Genomic DNA, 10,882 nt, shown 5'->3' with positions numbered 1-10,882 from the left:
TGCTGCCTGCTGATCCAGACGCAGAACTCTCGGCCTCCTCTCCAGCACCGAGTCTGGCTGTACGCTGCCATGCTTCCCTTCATGATCACAATGGACTAACCGCTGAACTGCAAGCCTGCCCCAACTAAATGTTTCCCTTAAAAGAGTTGCTGTGGTCATGGTGTCACTTCACAGCAGTAGGAACCCTAGCTAAGATCGGTTTCAATCTGGAACTGTGAGCCAGAATTACCTTTTCTCCCGTAAGTTGCTTTTTATTATTATATTTTATCACAGCAGCAGAGTTGAAACTAGGACATCTTATTGCTAAGGAACCCAAGTACGAGATCACTTCTCTGGGATAGACTGAATAGAGGAGGTTCAAAAGCGAAGATGAGATGTCAACTTAAATCAGGCCACCTTGAAATGGCCTTGGTACGGTCAGGTGGTATAAGGGATATGACTTGAAAAGCTGCTATCTCAGGAATGTCTCCTATGCAATCTACCCAGGAATCTAGAATAGCAACTCGAAGAAAATTCTTTTGACTAGGGACATAGCTCGGTGCCAGAGCACATGCCTAGCATATGGAAGGTACTAGGTCCCATCCTTAGAGTATGACTTTGAAAGGAAAAGAGGGCTCTTGGAACCATCTGTTGAGAATCTCACTCGGCATGGTGATGTATTCTTGTAATCTTAGTACTTGGGACGTAATGGCAGGAAGATCAGGAGTTTGAGGCCAGCTTCAACCATATAGGGAGCTAGGGGCCAGCCTGGGCTGCCTGAAAATCTGTCTCCAAAAGAAAATGAGAGAAACTCTTCTTTAAGATTAAGCATGACATCTATGAGGTACTGGTAACACAGCTGTAGTGTGCTCGCGTGTACCCAGAACTATCACTGAGAGATGAAAAGGAAGTACTTGCAGTGTGGCTCCTACCACAGTGAGAGACCCACAGGCCACAGGGTAGAGAAGGGAAGGTAATATGCATTCGTGAAACTTCAGTGCGGGGGGGGGGACTAAAAATGGGGAAGAGAAGATGAAGAGTGGAAAGGGTTCTAAGCTCAAACTCTTGATACAATAAAGTGTAGTGTGGGCAGTGTTTGAAGTAAGCGAAACCTGGGATCCAATCAGGCTTTACTAACTGTTTCTTCACTGCCCCAGCCTCGGGCTCTTACGGCTTGTTGGGAGGAACAGAATAATTCACATCCTGAAAGAAGGGACCGAGGAAACCCCACTCCCTGTCTTTTCTGAACTGCACAGTGTAGGGGTGCAAAGGGGCGAGGGGGGCTCCTCTGTCATATGGCTGGTGGGTCAGGCAGCAAATGAGGATTTAAACTGACATCAAAGTGGGGTTCCACTTTCTGGATGACCTCAGAGAGCGGCTGGGTTGGGAAGAAACTTGAGAGAGGTTTGTCTGCAAAGTCGGCAGGAGAGGTGATCCAGACTTCAGTTAGGACTAGAGTCACGTGACCCCCACAGCACCCACACTCCCTGGCTAGCCAAAGTCTCCAGTCTCTGAAGAAACTGTCACATGTTGTAAGGTCAAAGCCATACGTGTCCCCCTTCCTTTCAGCCCCACTCTTCATTTCTTAGGCAAATTAAAAAGCAAAACCCCACCAAGGCCATCCATTCCCATCTCCTTTACCTTGAAAGATTTAGGGGAGGCCCAAGCACACAGCCACTGGAGGGGAAAAGTCATTCCAGGGCAGCATTATGTGGGCTGTTCCTTTCTAATAAATGGTTGTGTCAGGGGCTGGGGGCTGGTCTGAAGAGGGCGTAGGAGTGTGTAAACAGTCATGGGTGTCAGGGGCTAGTGTGAAGAGGGTACAGGGCTATGTAAACAGCTATGGGTGTCAGGGGCTAGTGTGAAGAGGGTGCAGGAGCATGTAAACAGTCATGGGTGTCAGGGGCTAGTGTGAAGAAGATGCAGAGGTGTGTAAACAGGTATGGGTGTCAGGGGCTAGTGTGAAGAAGATGCAAGGGTGTGTAAACAGGTATGGGTGTCAGGGGCTAGTGTGAAGAGAGTACAGAAGTGTAAACAGGTATGGGTGTTGGGGGTTAGTGTGAAGAGGGTGCAGGAGCGTGTAAACAGTCATGGGTGTCAGGGGCTAGTGTGAAGAAGATGCAGGGGTGTGTAAACAGCTATGGGTGTCAGAGGTTAGTGTGAAGAAGATGCAGGGGTGTGTACACAGCTATGGGTGTCAGAAACTAGGGTCTGGAATGGAGAGGCTGCAGGGGTGAGGGAGCCAGAGTGAGACGACCAGTGCACTGGACATAGAGCTGGCAAAGCAGCGGATGAAAACACGACTCGAGAAGAGGATTTCAGTGCATATCAAGTTATTTTAATAAGAAATTTAAGGAGGGAATATAGAAAACATTGAGTACAGGTAGGAAACATCAAAAAGACTAAATATTGCTCTAAATATTTACCAAAGATTGGACACTGAAGGAAACTGCAGTGCATAGGATCAGAGCTCCTGGTTGGCTCTGTACGCAGTCATCTTACCAGCAAGGTTTGTGGCTGCGTATCTGTTTCCTGTGGTTTGGGTAGATGCATGGGGAGCCTGGACAAGGGAAGCTCTCAGAAAGACAAAGCAGGAGGTTCACAGAGCAGAAGGAGATGAGTTGGTGATACATGGGGGAGGGGAAGAGAAGGAGAGAATGGGGTGAAGTCTTACCAGCAGGACACAGTATGATCCCCCATACCTGCTAGGTAGAAGCAGAGGCCAGCAGCTCCCCTAGCAACAGCACTTCTTGCAGCAGCACTTCTGCTGACAGCAGCCACACTTCTGCTGGCAACAGCCTTTCCCACAGCCACAGCCACAGGAGCTGCAGCAGCAGGGGCGGCAGCAGCAGCTACCACAGCCACAGCAGCCACAGCCACCACAGCCGCAGCCGCAGCCACCACAGCCGCCACAGCCGCAGCCACCACAGCCACAGCTTCTACAGCTGCAACCGCCACAGCCGCAGCCACCACAGCCACAGCCGCCACAGCCGCAGCCACCACAGCCACAGCTTCTACAGCTGCAACCGCCACAGCCACAGCAACCCATGGTATCAGCAGAGAGGACTCAGGTGCAGTGAGGAGAGAGACTCAGGAGAGGAGAGGCAGATGTGATGACCCTCCCTCCTGGGGAAGCCCCTTATATACCAGTGCTGGGGAAAGCCGAGGGAACCACATGACCCCTTCGGTGTTACTGTTTATTAGTTTCTACAGGGAAATCTCAGACGCCTCCTATTTATTTCCATATCAGGCAGCCTAGTAATTAACTCAGTTGTTTTCCATTTATTCCGGCCCCTCTCAGCAAGGACACTTAGAGGAAGCTAAGCCTGTTTCTAAGTGCAGCCAGTCTTGGGTTAGCCAAGCCAGGGAGGCACATCCCCCCATACACATTTTCCTCACTCGCTAGTGTTTTCCCAGGGGCATCATATATTTCCTTTGGAGCCTGTAAGGGGAGGTTCCTAGTGGCCAAGTCAATAGAAAAAGATAAGAACCTGTCCTATGTAGGTAGCATCCACAATCTACCATTGGTGTGAATCTCAGTTGAAAGGGACCCTAGGTTTCTAGCTTGGTGGCTATGTCTTCAACCTAAGACAGAGGGATGCTCTGAGCCCAGTGAACCCATCGAGAAAATTATCAAATCACCAACAGGAGAGAGGCCCACCATCCTCAAACCATCTTCTTCCTCATGTCTCTCTCTCCTCACAGGGCTTGAGGCTTGTTGGTCCTTAATGTCAGCAAATGTCACAGCAACCATGAAGTGGGGTCTCAGAGGAAGCTTCATTGTTCCCAAGGACCTCTAACCCAAGCCTGGCTTTGCAGAATTAGCACAGGATTCATGTATATAACTGCCTGTAGAAAGGTGGTAATCACTTAGACCCCCCCCCCAAAATTTGGTTGGCAGAATACTAGACCCACAGGGTATTGAACATATTGTTCAGAAAGGGCCCACATGCTTAAGAAATAACTCCACTTAATGAAATCACACAGGCTTTCTGACTCTGGTTTCAGTTCTCGTTTGCCACGTGTTCTGTGACCCCAGGATAGGATGCTGTGTGCCCAGACTATGTGACTTTGGGACACACCTTCAGTCTAGGTGTTTTCCTCTTAGGGAGGCCCCACATTTAGATTTTAAAGGTGGATTTAGGAAGGCATTTTGCATATTGACCACAGAGCAAAGAGGCTGTAGACAAGCTATCCTCGGATCCCCCAGCTTCAGAGAGAACACTGGGGACCCCAAACAGTATTTGGCTTATGGCTTATACCTATAGTTGTTTACTATGCTAGTGATTAGAACTGAGGGAGTGGTGAGAAGTTTTCCCAGTTAAGAGCACACACGGCTTTTGCTGAAGACCCAAGTTCAGTTCCCAGCACACACAAACATGTGTGCCCTCAGTCCCACCCTTTCCACGGCCATAACCTTTCTCTTATCCACTGAGTCCCACAGTTCCAGGAAGACCACAAGCACTGTTTCTGCTGCCTAGAAACTCAAGCATGCTGTCACTTGTTACCACAAAGTCTGTAAAACTGCCTGCCTTTCTTCCTCTTTGCCAGTGCCCATCAGTGAATGTGTATGAGTGGTCCCCAGCTCCCACCATGGAAGGCTAGCCCTCTACCTGTGTGCCCACAGTCACCTATGGAGGCCTATTAGGTCTTTCTTATGTACCCTTCTTTATTCCATCCCCCCACTGTGCATCTCCCAGGCACTGCCCACAGGGCCACAAATTCCTCAGTCTTCCTAGACTTTTGTCATCAGCAAAGCCTTCGAAAATGTCATTTCTCCTACTTTTAGGAAAACCTGAGCTCAGCCCCCTGCAGCAACTGCCTTCTGTCCTGTTTTCCTTACCAACCACACTGCAGCAGGCATCGTTCATAAAAAAGAAAAACATTCATCCTAGATTGATGTAGGAGGGTCATCTGTCTATGTGTTACTTTCATTGGTTAATAAAGAAACTGCCTTGGCTTTTGATAGGACAGCAGCTTAGATAGGCAGAGTAAACAGAACAGGATGTTGTGAGAAAGAAGCAGAGTCAAGCAGACGCCATGGAACCAGCTGCCAGGTCAGACATGCTGAATCTTTCCCAGTAAGCCACCACCTCGTGGTGGTGCTACACAGATTATTAGAAATGGGTTAATCAAGATGTGAGAATTAGCCAATAAGAAGCTATAACTAACGGGCCAAGCAGTGTTTAAAAGAATATAGTTTCCGTTTAATTATTTTGGGTGTAAACTAGCTGGGGAGCCAGGATCCCGGGAACGCAGCCCGCCACTCCTTTTACAACACTAAATGACAGAAACAAAAATAGTGACCCCTAGAAAATAGGGCGTACACTGGGAAGCATGAATGTGGAAAGGCACAATTAGTAAAGGTACATGTGGTCATATGTAGTAGAAATCCCGTCTATGTTGAAGATACTTGCGACCCACATGTAAGGGAATGAATTAGAGAACCCGTCTCCTCACCACTTACAAAAATGACACAAATCTACTAGTCTTGAAGCTAAAACTTGAAACTGAGTCCACTGGAAGAAAACAGGAGAGTGTTTACATATGTCAGCATTTTAGAAATAGCTGTTGTGTCTTTAAAAGAAAGAAAACAGCTGAGTGGTGGTGGCTCACGCCTCTAATCCCAGCAATAGGAGGCAGAGACAGGTGGGGGTGGCGAATAAATATCCTGGTGCTCTCAATTCATTAGAGCTATAGCATCAGCAGTTTTGGGAAAGGCAAAGATGGTGCAGACAATGGGACTTCCCATATATAAAACTAGCGCATTTCATGATTTATTCTTGAATGCCTTTCAATGCAATATAATACTCTTCTCCATATATATCTAGCAAGTATTTTGATCTTTAAATTGCTAAAATTTTGTTCCTTTTCTTTTTGCATGCTTACGTGAGATATTTGTACGTGTGGAGGTGTCTGTGAGTGCACATGTGTGTACGAGCATGTGGAGGCCAGTGTTTGACGTTTGATTTCTCAAGGTACTGTTGTGAGAAAAACAGAATCAACTTGAGGAGTTTATTTCATCTTACAACTTCTAGTCCACTTATCAGTGAAATAAAGGCAAGAATTCAAGGCAGGAACTGATGCAAAGGCCTTGAAAGAACGTTGCTGACTGGCTTGCTCCTCAATGGCTTGCCCACTCTACTTTCTCACAGTATCCAGGACCACCAATACACAGGTGGCACTGCGCACAGGAAGCTGGGCTCTCCCACACCAATCACCAATCAAGAAAATGCCCAAGAGCCTTGCACACAGCCAATTTGGAGAGGAGCAACATTTTCTCATTTGAGGGTTCTTCTTTTCAGATGACCAGAGCTTGTGTCAAGTTTACATACAAACTAGCCAGCACATGCGGTATCTTCCTAAATAGTTCTCTACCTTATATATCAAGGTAGAGTCTCTCATGTGAACCCAGCAGGCCTCACTAATTCAGTTTAGCTAGGCAGCTTGGTTAGCAGAGAAGCACCTATATCCTATTATGTGCTAGGATTATAGGTACACCACCACACCCACCCAGCTTCTATGTGGGTGTTGGGGATCCAAACCTGATCTATTGCTCTACCCTCAAATGGCTTCTTTTTAAAATAAATTTTTCTATTTAATATGCAGAATGTCTTTGTCGATGAATATTGACTTTAAGGCTTTCTTTCCTCTCCAAGACTTACTACCATTAATATGTCAGTTTCCCAAATAAAGATGTAATTTACAACATTTCCTACACTTTTTTAAAACCTCATTTTGATAGATTTCCTATACAAAATTATAGTTTAAGGCATTTGTGTGTGTGTGATATGAGTATAAAAAAGTTTGGCACCTTCCACCTGGGGTGCCAGCCCTGATTGGTAAGGAAGGGGGAAAATGGACTCTTCAGCTGAGCTCACAGACCATCAATCAAAGAAATTTCACTCTTGAGCAGGCAGAACACAATGTCTATTAAATATCAGGCAGTTCACATTCCATTGTTGAAAAGGAAGTGAATCTCCCTAAAACCGAAATTCAAATGAAGCTGTGTGCCATCATGAGGTGAGGAAGTAGCCCACAGGAAATGTGTTTACCACAGAGACCACAGCAACAACAAGGAAGTGACAGAAGCTTGTGCCAAGTCTCTAGCAGGAGTATTTAAGGGCCGTTGGCAGAGGCAAGCACTCAGACCTGCTCCCCTCACTCCACCTGAGTCCTCTCTGGTGGCTGTGGTGGTTATGGCAGCTGCACCACCTGCAGGTGCTACCAGGTTGGCTGCTGTGGCTGCTGCTACTGCCGCACCTGCTGCCGCTCCTGTGGCTGTGGCTGTGGAAAGGGCTGTTGCCAGCAGAAGTGTGGCTGCTGCCAGAAGCAGTGATGCTCCTAGGCTGACCAGTCTGTCTCTGGCGGTCTTCGCTGAGATGTTTCTATCTGGCTGGTAAGCCTTTCCTCATGCTTGCCTACTCCCTTCCCACAAGCCAGAAGTCATTCACATGTATTCACATGCTATAGATTTGTTATTCTCCTGTCATATCATAGATTAATCATTTAAAAATATGAAGGAGATCTCTCTGAACATCTGGACAATAAAAAACAGAGGCAGTGGAGCTGAGGGAGCCACATCACATTTTTGACAAATAGGAAATGGAATCATAGTTACTGTTAAGTGTTTTAGGAGCCTTTTCAGGTTTAGGGACCACCACGACCGTGCCTCTTTCTCTGGTTATATACTTCACACGTCTCTACCATATTCTTAAAACCACAACTCCTCTAATCCTGAAAACTAGATGTATAGAAGGTACCATACTCAAAGGCATGCGCCACCACTGCCCGGCCAGTGATAAGTATTTCTTACCCTGGTACAAAAAGGGCTAGAGAAAAATGTCTCAGTGGTTTAGAGTGTTTGCTGTACAACTCTGAGAACCTGAGTTCAGATTCTAGCAACTATGTAACAAGTCAGGTTTGGCTGTGGCATGCCTATAACCCCAGCACTGAGAGGAACACAGAGGACCCCTGAGGGCCCCTAGCTACCAGCTAGGGGGAAGTTTTTGGTTCAGAGAGAGATTCAAGGGAATGAGGTAGGGAATGATAGAGGAGGGTACCCAACACTTTCCTCTGGCCTCTGGACACAATGTGCACAGGAGCAAACATACCCCACCACCATACCCACATATACCATACATACACACAATAATAAATAAAAACAACTTAAAGAGTTTTTAAACTGCACATAAATCTGTAATGGGTCAAAATTAAAGGTTAAAAATAGCTTCAGGGAATGTTAAAGTGTTCATGAATACAGCATGTAGATAAAGATGCCCGGATCTATCTCACCACCCTCTCAGTTCGCCCAACTTGCTGTCAGCTCTGACTACGACGTTCCTGCACCCACTCCTCTGCCCTCCACCTGTGTGCGTGTGAATTCCTCTCACAAATGCCTCCTTTTCCCCTACTACCATCAATTCCTGACATTGCCCAGTATGTCCCGAGGGCTTAGTGGCAACTAAGCAGAGAAACTTGCCTCTTGATCAGCCTACGTGAGCAGACAATGGATGGCCATGCATTATCACCCAGGCCATTCACCTACACTAAACCCAAGAGAATCTTCTTTGTTCAACTGAACCACTAGACTCTTGATGCTGCAGTAGGAAGTTTTACCAGAGGGACCAAAGCAAGAACAAGGAAATATACCATTTTTCTCAAACCAAAGGTCTTCAAGATGGTTTCTGACTATCTTTCCAAGAAGGATGTTAATAGACTATCCTTTTCTCTTTGGGTTATTCTGACACAGAGTAGAATAGAGACTTTGAAAATAAGAGCCATTGAAGGGACCATAAAAAGGTATATGGACAACATTGCTAACAGAGCTGGTAGGATCAAAACCTTCATCAAACAATTCTCCACAAGAGCCAGAGGACATAGGGATGAACTTTTACCCAGAAATAATCAGTTGGTAATTGTAAGACTTTGGGGATAGTGTGTGGGAGACCTTAATTACCAGTGAGAGTTCTAAGAAGCCCTTTGAACCTGGGGTAACTAAACAGGCTGAATATTATCAGGTGAACAGACTAGAATGAGCTGGGAGACTATTTCACAGGGGCAGTACACTGGAAAAGGCAATCACCCCACTGAAGGCATGACATAAAGCACCTAGGATCCATCTCATTATTCATCTTTTCAACACTGGAGCTCAACGGTGCCTTGGAGGGAGCCTTCATGAGGACAGGGGACAGGGCCATACGGCGTGCTGAGGACACTGGGGTAGATGTCTGCTCATCAATGGTTCCTTCAAGTTCCATGAGCCTGAATCTTCCCCTGGAAACACTGGAGGTCAGATTTTTTTTAAGGGTCCCTCCCATCTAGCTTTTAAATTTCAAAGTGAGTTCAATGATACACGGAATGACCCATTTGAACTAAAAATGTGGTTCCTGATGTACACTCATTAAGTGAATTATCTGCTTGACTAAAAAGAACCGAAGTGGTTTAACTTGGTTTGAAGATTGCATTTTCACTAGATTGATGAACTAATGCGTGATTTCAGGGAAATCTAGTTTCTTCATGAAGAGTAGAGCAGAGAATGTTAGAATTCTAAAAGTGAATTAATGAAAACAGACTCTTAAATGTATGGATTTCAACCTATTTAAATGTGGGATGCCCTTCTGTACACTGTGAATAGGCAGGCAGAATAGGGCAGGTGGGAAATTCAAACAGAGAGACATGGAGACAGACGGTGGAGTCAGGGAGACATCAGCAGTCATAAAGAAGCAAGAGGTGAGGGAAAGCGCCCATGAGACAATACACAGATTAATACAAATGGGTTAACTTAAGATGTAAGAGCTAGTTAACAATAAGCATGAACTAATAGACCAAAAAAGTTAGTCTTAAGCCTCAGAAAAGATATTCAGGAACTCGAGGGCCAGAGAGAAACCTCCAGTTACAGTATTTCCCAAGGAAAACTTGAAAACAAAACCTACATTAACCATTTAAACTAGTTAAGTGGCAAAATAACAGTTCTTAGATTGTAGTTATCTGTAGTGGAAGACATCCATCAGTTCACCTAAATTAATTCTGACAGCCATTAAAGAGTGATATCACAATCTACATCTTACAAATAGAAAAAACTACAGGCTTCAAAGGCTTAAGTCTCCTGATGTGCACAGCTGGAATATAAATCCAGAATTAAGGAGTTCAGCAGTTAACATTAGTAACTGCACCAAAAATACCAACAGAGCCATAGGACTAGTGGGTCCTTTATGAACCATAGTCAACGACCAAGAAAGATGACTAGACATCATCACATATTTTAAGTGACTAACAAAATTGCTCATTCTTTCTGGGTAAGGAGAAACATCCCTGGGAAATACATCGAAGACAACTACATCCTTGGCAGGGTCAGATTACTCAGCCAAAAAAGTAGCAAAGTATTTCAGATACCAGGTTCTAAGTTGGAACAGAATGTTTTTACAAATAATCTTTGGGTAGTCTCCTATCTCTTTATCCTCACTGCCATTTATATCTCTGCTTCCTTCTCCTACTCAGAACTGAAATGGGAAGAGCAGTTCGTTTCTATCATTCTGACAACACAAAGTCCCATGTAGCTTATGTCATCCACATTATCATATAGGATACTTCCTACATGATATCCCAAACAGATCACCAGCCAAGTGTTGGAATGCAATCATTGCTGGCTAAGTTGCCCCCTCATTATTTATGGACATGGGTCATGATGGGCAAGTGACTGACCAAAAGGGCTCTTGTGATGGAAAACAGAAGAATCATTTGCAAGGATGGCAGCACATCACAACTGGGAACTGAGTCGCAGTGACCCAGTTTCCCCATCTCTCATTATCCCAGAAAATAAGATAAAGGAATTTTGTTTAGATTATTTGCACATAGCTTCTCAGCCAATCTGTTGTTCAGCTGCTTAAAAAATATTAAAGAA

The sequence above is a fragment of the Myodes glareolus genome, chromosome 1, assembly GCF_982192425.1.
Source record: "Myodes glareolus chromosome 1, mMyoGla1.1, whole genome shotgun sequence".
Classification (NCBI taxonomy): Eukaryota; Metazoa; Chordata; class Mammalia; order Rodentia; family Cricetidae; genus Myodes; species Myodes glareolus.
The sequence above is the reverse complement of the archived record's forward strand: the minus strand, read 5'-3'. Positions refer to the sequence as shown.